An 8,950-nucleotide genomic window follows, 5' to 3' on the forward strand; every position below is an offset into this window, starting at 1 on the left:
TTGTCCTTCCCTCCCTCCCCCCTCCCCAGGTGCCAGGTATATTTAAGACTCGCTAGTAAAGAAGATCAGTGATAAATTTCTTTCTCAAATAGAATATATTCTATGCTTTCAATGTGTTTCTTGCATTATTTAAGCAAGCTATTTTTTCTAACTATTTTATTTTTTTCATATGTATAGTTTTTAAATCATTTAATAAAATAGAAATATTTATTATCATATACTTTCAAAGTTAGTATTGCCTGCTGCCTTAAAACGTATGACCCTAAGCAGAAGTAAATGGGTTTGAATAGTTTTATTCATGAAATTTTATATGTGTAGAAAAATACATATACCAGAAAAATCTTAAGAATGCTTTGCTGATATTGATAAATCTAGAGTTGCTTTTAACGTATACAATATCCCTTTGAATTTGATATAATTAATACTGGTATTAATTAAATGTCATACGAGTTAATAAACTTAACCAACTTAAGTGTGGTTTTGAAACTGATACCCTTTTGCTTCAGAGTTTCAAAGTGAAATCATTTCTTCTAAAAGAGATGAACCAGCTTGGTCAACATGGATGCTAAAATTACAGGGAAATTTTTCTTGATCCTCAATTCAGTTAGAAAGCTTTTAAGTAGGTTTGGAACAAGTTAGATATGTGGATCTACTTTTCAAGAGCAAAGCTTTTCAAGTCTAAATATAGATCAAGTATTGTTGATGAAAATTTAGTGGCCGAATTGAGATGAACAAAATAATCTATGTTCCACTTAGCATTTTTGAGTGTTATTGAAAACTTTATATACATGCAAAATCATATACACATGAGTACATTGACTTATGTGCTCAAGTCCATTGCTAATTCCACTTTTTAGCCCAAACATTAAAAGAGCTCACAGATGCTTTCAAATCTGCAATGATTGCAAGAAAATTCTCAGATGTGGATTGGGCATTGGCATAAACTTAGCTAGTTGGCATCAGCATTAGTAACAGGTGGCATAGTAGGCAGTGAAATTGCAAAGGCAGAACAGTTTGCATTTCCTGTGTCATCTCAATTTTTTTTAGTAAGTATAATTTTGGTAATTAGGAGCAAGTTTGTTTTTTCATTGGAATCCCCAAAACCCAAGAATATTTATTCATTATTGTTAATATTTAAGTTTGTATAGAAGGTTTTTAACCTATCATTTGAGAAATAATAATGGTGCCTTTACATATCCTATGACAGTATACAATTTTTTCACATACATCATTGTATTTTTCCCCACTCCAAGCCATGGATCTGACAAGCTCAAAGAATAAAACCCAATTATATTAACAACTTCTATCAACTAACTTCCTCATTGTTGTGCTTGATTTTTAAAAGTGTTATACCATTTTCACAATGTCTCATCTATTGAAATTGTATTAATCCAAATAATTACAGTTGCCAACATTTATAAAATATCTTCTATATGATATAAATTTTTGTAATTTTCTTTGGGCAATAATATTTCTATTTGGATTATGACTTACAATGTGTTTTAGATTTATTGTTTATAGTTAATGTTTGTATTAAAATTAGAAACACAATGCATGACTTTCTTCTGATTGGTTGGTGGTGAAATACTGGGGTGATGTTTTAAGAATCCTAATCATCTAACTTCTGATTTCAACCAGTCTGGGGTCTCCATGCTTGTGGTCAGAATGTAGCTACCATCCTCCACCTGAGCCAGGTAACAACTCCAAGATAACTGTCAGATTATTATGTACATCCCCTGAGAAAGAACTAGGACTGTTTTATTATTGAACTATTGTTCAGGCTATCTGGCTTAACTGCTTGTCCTTTGTTTCTGCATTCTCTCCCTTCCCTAATTAGTAACTGCTTGAGCCTACTCTTTGGAACACAAGAAAGGCCTAGGAGACTAAATCCTTTTTTTATAAAAAGAAACGGGGGGACCCAGACGGGTTTTGTACCTGGGAGGACCCCACAGGGTCCTGCTCAGTTTCAATATAAGGTACAATTTATATCTGGCTTCTTCCTTCAGCAGAATGACCTGAATGCTCAGTTAAAGTTGTATCTGCATCATTTAAGACAAATGGTTACCCTACTAGAGTTAAAACGATCTATTGGAGTCACATTGAGATCTGTCATAATTCACAACCCTTTTTCCTTTACCATTTATTTTTGTACTTTAATTGTACTATAGTCCTATTCTTCCTTTCTCTATCTCTTTATAAATCACTCATACCTAATAAGATTTTGAATTTTCCCATTTTGGAGAATAAAATAAATTCAAAATAAAATGAAATACTAGTATTTAAGCCTTTCATGAACATTTTGGCTCATATCCATGTCATTGGTCTTAGTGACATCCAGTGGCCATGACAAGTCAGTGGCAGGACTTCAGGTCTTTCCAAAAGTATCTTTACGCACTTCTTATCTAAAACATAGGAAAAAAGACAATATATCCTTAGATCCCGTATCATTTTAACATTAGTGTAATAAAATACTCCCATGTCATTTCTCATTCATAAACTGAACTACTTTACATATCAGAAAAATAAAGATTATGACATTTAGTTTTATTTTACTCCATCTTCATTAATAAATTAATATCTCTTACCACTTAAAAATATTTAATCTACAAGTTTTTATTTTAAGTTCTAAACAGATATGGCTTGTACTACCAAGTAATATTTTGTTTTCACACATCTTTAGGTTACTTTTATTTAAATAAAATTATCAAATATACTATTAATGGTATGTGTTATTCTAAACACTCAAAATTTTTCTTTCTAGGTTCTTTTGATCTATGATTTTAAATATTACCTATTTCATTCGAATGTAATGAAAAGTTTTTGCTGAAACACGATTATTTAGGTCTGACTAGGCCCCAGGTGCTGAAGTCAGAGACTGAAGAATCAGACTACAGCTCTAGTTTTTAAAAAGTCCACAAAATCTATGGTACAAATTTTTGTGCCTTGAGGCAAGTTATTTAGTTCTTTAGGCTGAGTTTCTGATAATAATGATGCTGATCATTATAGCGTTAAGCTAAGAACCAACTACAAACAATGATTACCTAGTACTTTGTAGTTTAAAAAGTCAATCATGCAAATTTGCCATAGAGAAAACCTAAGCGGAGTCAGGAAGTAAACCCTTCTATCTTTCTAAATAATAGGAAGGTAATCCATCTTAGCCCCCTTTTGTTATGCAGCACAAGGCTAGGAGCTGTGTCCTGATGGAACAAGCCACAGAGAACTCACTTAATGCATACTTGCAGTTGAATAGAACTCAAGAATATGGTACTTACATTTTACTGGGAAATTGATATACATATGTGAAATCTCTAAAAAGGGTTTGGTTGAGTACATAATTAAATGTTAGGCTCTAAAAGAGTTATAGAAGTTGAGTAGTGGAACAATGTCAGTGGGCTGCAGTAATAAGGCTTCAGGAGAAAGGAGTGTTCATCCTAACAGAAGCACAGGCATTTGATTATCAAAGAGAAGTATGAAGAAAGGGAGAAAAGAGGCAGTTTAATTTAAGGCAGAGATGGAAGTAAAACGTGGAAGTGAGACACAAGTACATGGGAATGGTGAGGGAATGATCCTGAGCTGCAGCTTTTTTGTGGCCGGGGGGGGGGGGGTAAGGGGGAAGCAGAACACTTGGGGGGCCAGTTAATATGTGCTTTGACCAAAGGCTGATGGACCTGATTACCAGGAGAAACAAAGAGTCAGTACACATTTTCAGAACTCAATGACATGATACAAGCAGCATGACAAGAAATTTAAACTGCTATTTGAACCAAAGATGCATTGTGTTTCTTGTAAGGTGACCATTAAAGAAAACCGAACATAAGTTCATGAAAGCGTAGATAGTAACGTTGGAAAGGAAAGAAAGATTTAGAAATGCCAAAGCACTAAATGAGCCCAGTGACCAGTAGCCTGTGGAAGTGAGGCAGGAGATAAATGGACCCCAGGCTGAGCAGCTGGAATCCATTCCCTGCAGACAGATACCCCAAGATAAAGATGGTGGCAGGAGCAAGGAGGAGCTGAGTCCTGCTTAGATAAAAGATAGAGACCACATATTTCCCATTCTTGAGGTCAAGGAGACCTCCCAAACTACACATGCACAGAAAGGTTCCTCAGGGCTCAGAGAAGGGAGGGGGCGCCAGACCATAATATATTCTGTCAACTTCCCAGAGACCCTTGTGCTGGAATCCATCTTGGCTAGAAGGTACACATGCACACAGGGGAGGGCCCTGAGTCAGACCAAATATGGACTCAGAGCCAGACAAAGCAAGATGATTGGCCAGTGGAAACCTGGAAGAACTGCCCCCATATAAGTGATTTAAACTACCCCAAACGCACAGCTCTTTCTCTGAGCCTGCCCGTGTGTCTATCTACACGTTACTTTTTTCCCTCCTAATAAACTCTTTACTTGTTTCACTACTTTTTGTCTCTCTGCTGAAATTCCTTTCTCCAGAGCAGATGAGCCAAGGTCTTGTCACCAGCCACTGGCCCTCGTGGTCTAGTGGCTAGGATTCAGTGCTCTCACTGCCACGGCCTGGCTTCAATCCCTGGTCAGGGAACTGAGATCCTGCTTCAAGCCTCCGCAGGCTGCGGCCACCTCACAGCCACCTGAGATCAGAAGGTACAGGTCAGCAAAAAGTAAAAGAAACCACTCAAGATATAGACACTGTGAATGGTGCTGCTCCAAATAAAGAAACTTAAAAAAATAAATACAAAGGGAGAGAGGATAAAAGGGGAATTCTTTGATGGGAAAAGACAAAGCTTTTACATTTTCAAAGGAAAAGTTCAATAAGTACCTAGAATTGTTAGGGATTGGGACCAAAGTGAGAATTTCAGGGTCGAAAATCTAGACGAGATGGTTATATCCTCCAAAGAGTAATGGAATGTGGAAGCCAAAGCCAGCTTGGGCTGGGAAGTTGGTGGAGAGAAGAACTGTTAAGGTTAGGAGAAGAAAAGTGAAACCATGAAAGGTCCAGAGATCTGGAAACAAGAGAATAAAGTATCTCAGATGTCAAAAAAATAGTATTGTTTAAAAGAATGGAAAAGTAAATAGATACAATTACAGCAGAGAAATCAAGGAGAATCAATGCTGAGAACAGGTATTCAGTGCAGATGGGACAGGAAGAGAGGAGAGATGGAGTTTGCCATGACTAACTTCAGAGAAAGTGTTTTCATGGAGTGATTGGACCCCTATTCAAATTACCAAAAAGTTAGGAGGAAAGATGTTAGTGAGGGAATTCATGAATTAAATTGAATAAGACCATTCATTCAAAGAACGCAATTGATAGCATAAATGGAATGATATTAGGAAGGAGAACCAGGATGCAGTAAAAATTTCACTTTTATAAAGAAGATTAAGGCAGCTTTCAAAGCAGAAGGAAAGACTTCCGAGTTTGGGGAGAGGGACGATTAGGAGAGGGCAGGAAAAATTAAAGGGAAAGGCAGTAAAGAGAAGAATCAAAAAAGTTCCTTTAAAAGTGTGAAGAGATAAAAGCCAAGGGATAGGGCTTCCCTGGTGGCGCAGTGGTTAAGAATCTGCCTGCCAATGCAGGGTACATGGGTTCGATCCCTGGTCCGGGAAGATCCCACATGCCGCAGAGCAACTAAGCCCGTGCGCCACAATTACTGATCCTGCGCTCTAGGGCCCGCGAGTCACAACTACTGAGCCCATGTGCCACAACTACTGAAGCCCTCGTGCCTAGAGCCTGTGCTCTGCAACAAGAGAAGCCACCGCAATGAGAAGCCCACGCACCGCAACGAAGAGTAGCCCCCACTCGCCACAACTAGAGAAAGCCTGCGCGCAGCAATGAAGACCCAATGCAGCCAAAAATAAACAAATAAATAAATAAATTTATTTAAAAAAAAAAAGCCAAGGAACATCAGACATCTGCTTGAAACATCAGAAAACTTTTGAGAGAGGATATATCTTTCTTTGAGACTTGAGAGAAGAATAAAAGATAGATAGATAGATAGATAGATAGACAGACAGATAAAATTAAAGTTGAGAGGCCTGATAGGATTGAGGTCTTAAAGAAAGAAAACAAGTCCTGAAAAGTTACAGAGAATAATCCAGGGAACCAATGAGGGGTAAATAAAAGGAGTGCTGAGTGGGTGGACCTGGCCATGTTGAGGCTGTACAGCAGGCTCAAGCAGGGCACCAGCTGCATGAAGTCCCAGGACTTTCTCTGGGAGCAGTCTGCAGTCTGCAAGTAGAAGGCTTACCATGGAGCCATCCACGGCTGGAGATGGGGAGGGCCCACGAGGGAGTGCAAAATGCTGGCAGGAGCACTGAGGCAGCTGACCGCTTAGCATTGTACACGGTGGGAAGGACTCAACTTTGGTCTGCTGAGAGAAGCTTGATTTTAGCCAGAAAAGGCTGGGATGAGTAATGTCATAATTCCCAAGGCAGAAAGAAAGTTTCAACAGTTGTGGGAAAAAGAGACACAAGAAAATTCGCAGAAGAGCTGAATTTGACACTTCTGAGTGACTGGGAGAGGTGTTTTATGATAGGGAGTTCCGTTCATGGCTGATGTGTCAGGGAGGTGGCATTAACCATGAGATCAAGGGTTCTGATAGTTAAGAACTTGGAGGTTGAAAGATGTTATTTTGGATGAGAGAATGAAACCATGAAGAGGTAAGCCATGAGCTGGGTTCTACTTGTTTGGGTAAATGAATTTTGATTTTTTTTTTTTTTTTTCCTCTGAGCAGTGGTTCTCAAAGTATGGGCTTCAGATGGGCACCATTAGCATCATGTGAAAAACTGAAAAAACATAATTTCTTGGGCCCCACCTCTCTATTGAATCAGAAACTCTGGGGATGAGACTCAGCAATCCAGGTTTTAACAGGCTCTCCAGGTGATGATGCATGTTCAAGTTTGAGAACAACTGTCTTAGAGAACAGAGCAAGAAAGATGAAAAGGACAGATGACAAGGAACTTATCTGTTAAAAAGTGGAGTGAGTGAGGCTTGATCAATATTCTGAAACAGTCATGTAAAACACAAGTAATAATGATAACCAAGCAATAAACACTTTTTTAAACCTTTTGCATTTTAAACCTTTTGCATATATTTGAAAGTTTCTTTCAAATATATCTACATTTTCTGCATAACAAAGGAAAGACCGATGGAAAAGGAGAAAAGATTTGCAAACCATACTTCTGATAAGAGGTTAATATCTAAAATAAATAAGAAACTCCTAGACTTTAATAGCAAAATACACAAATAACCTGATATAAAAATATGGGTAAAAAAATTGAATAGACATTTCTCCAAAGAAGACACCAAAATGGCCAACAGGTATATGAAAAGAGGCTTAACATCAGGGAAATGCAAATCAAAACTACAAGAGTACCCCATACGGGAACTCTATACCTGCTCTTCAATGACAATTTCATTTAAAAAATTGGAATGTTTACCAACTGTTCATAGAAAATAATTGAAAATTGCAAGAAATGCATGCAAAGTTTAGGGCTGCTGCATTTTAACAAGATAGAAAATAAATAGTTCAAAGGAGAAGAGTGAAATGTAGGAAAGTATAATTCACAACATTATAAATATGAGGTTGCTTTGTGATTTTCTAAGAGCAACCTTTTAACAAATACATTCTGAAGAATCATCAAGTTAGACATGTTACCAATTCCTGGTAATTACTTTATGGAAAAATATGATTCATTGTTAGATTATTTACATAAAAACAATTTACAGTGCTGTTTGAGTTTAATTATTTAAATGCCAGACTAAATATGTTCTCTAGAGAAATCTTAGTAAAATTATAATTTCATTAGTAAACAATGATGCTTATTTCTTTCTCTACTGTATACTTAGCTGTACTCTGGTGATGGCCAAGATGGGATCCAAGTAACTGACAAAGGCTGAAGCTTTAGGGGCAGTAAGCACCCAACTAGGAAAAAGGCAGTACATAAATGCCCTCACGCTCACCCAAGCCTATGTATTCAATTTAAATGATTCTTAACTTATGTAATATAAATGCACTGCCAATGAAGTCACTTAATACATCTGTTAAAATGATATTTATCTCAAAAAATATTTCAAAATTTGCTTAATTACAAAGGCAACATCTTTACGTTGTCTAAATGCAGTCTGCATGCATTGTAGAAAGTAAGGAAATTCAGATAAATAATACCAAGAAAATAAAAATGCCATATTTCTACCATCCATAGATTGCTACACACAGTCTTTAGACTAGATCTCAGTGTAAAGCTTCCAAGATATTTTGGTATCTCACACACAAATACACACACCCCACATTTTTTTTCAGTTAGTTAACCTCTATGTTTCCTTATCAATAATTTTCATGTTACCTAATATATAGTCCATATTCTAATTTCCCCAACTGACCCAGAAATACTCATTACAGTTGGTTTGTCTAAACCAGAACACACTTTGGCTTCTGTTTTTTTTTTTTTTTTTTTTTTTTTTTTTTGACAGTCCTTGAATCTCTTCTTTTTAAATCTAACACACTTGCCCCTTCTGTTGTTATTTTCCTTCACAGTATTGACTTGTTGAGGAGACTTTGCCAGTTATACTGAAGAATACTTCACCTTCTAGATGTGCCACAGAGTAACTTGGCTTATTCTTTTCTCTTGAATTTGGTTCTAAATAGTTGGTGGCTTCAGAACACACCATAGATGATGCAGTGCACATCAACACATCAGGAGACATCTGGATGACTCATCATTCATGACACTAAGACTAACCACAGAATTTAGGTCATGATAGATTCCTTCAAGTATAGCTACTTCTCTCCCTTGGGACTAGAAAGTTATCTCTGTGGTTTTACTTTGGTGTCCTTCAAATATCCAATCCCTATCAAACCTAATAGTCTTTACACTAATTGATAATCCTTGCCAGAATTGGTGTTCATTTAGGAGTTGCAAATTGCTGCTATTTTAAATCCCTCAAATTCAGAAAATAAAATTAAACAGAATTATTATGGTTTC

This window comes from Balaenoptera musculus, chromosome 18 (genome assembly GCF_009873245.2).
Source record: "Balaenoptera musculus isolate JJ_BM4_2016_0621 chromosome 18, mBalMus1.pri.v3, whole genome shotgun sequence".
Lineage (NCBI taxonomy): Eukaryota > Metazoa > Chordata > Mammalia > Artiodactyla > Balaenopteridae > Balaenoptera > Balaenoptera musculus.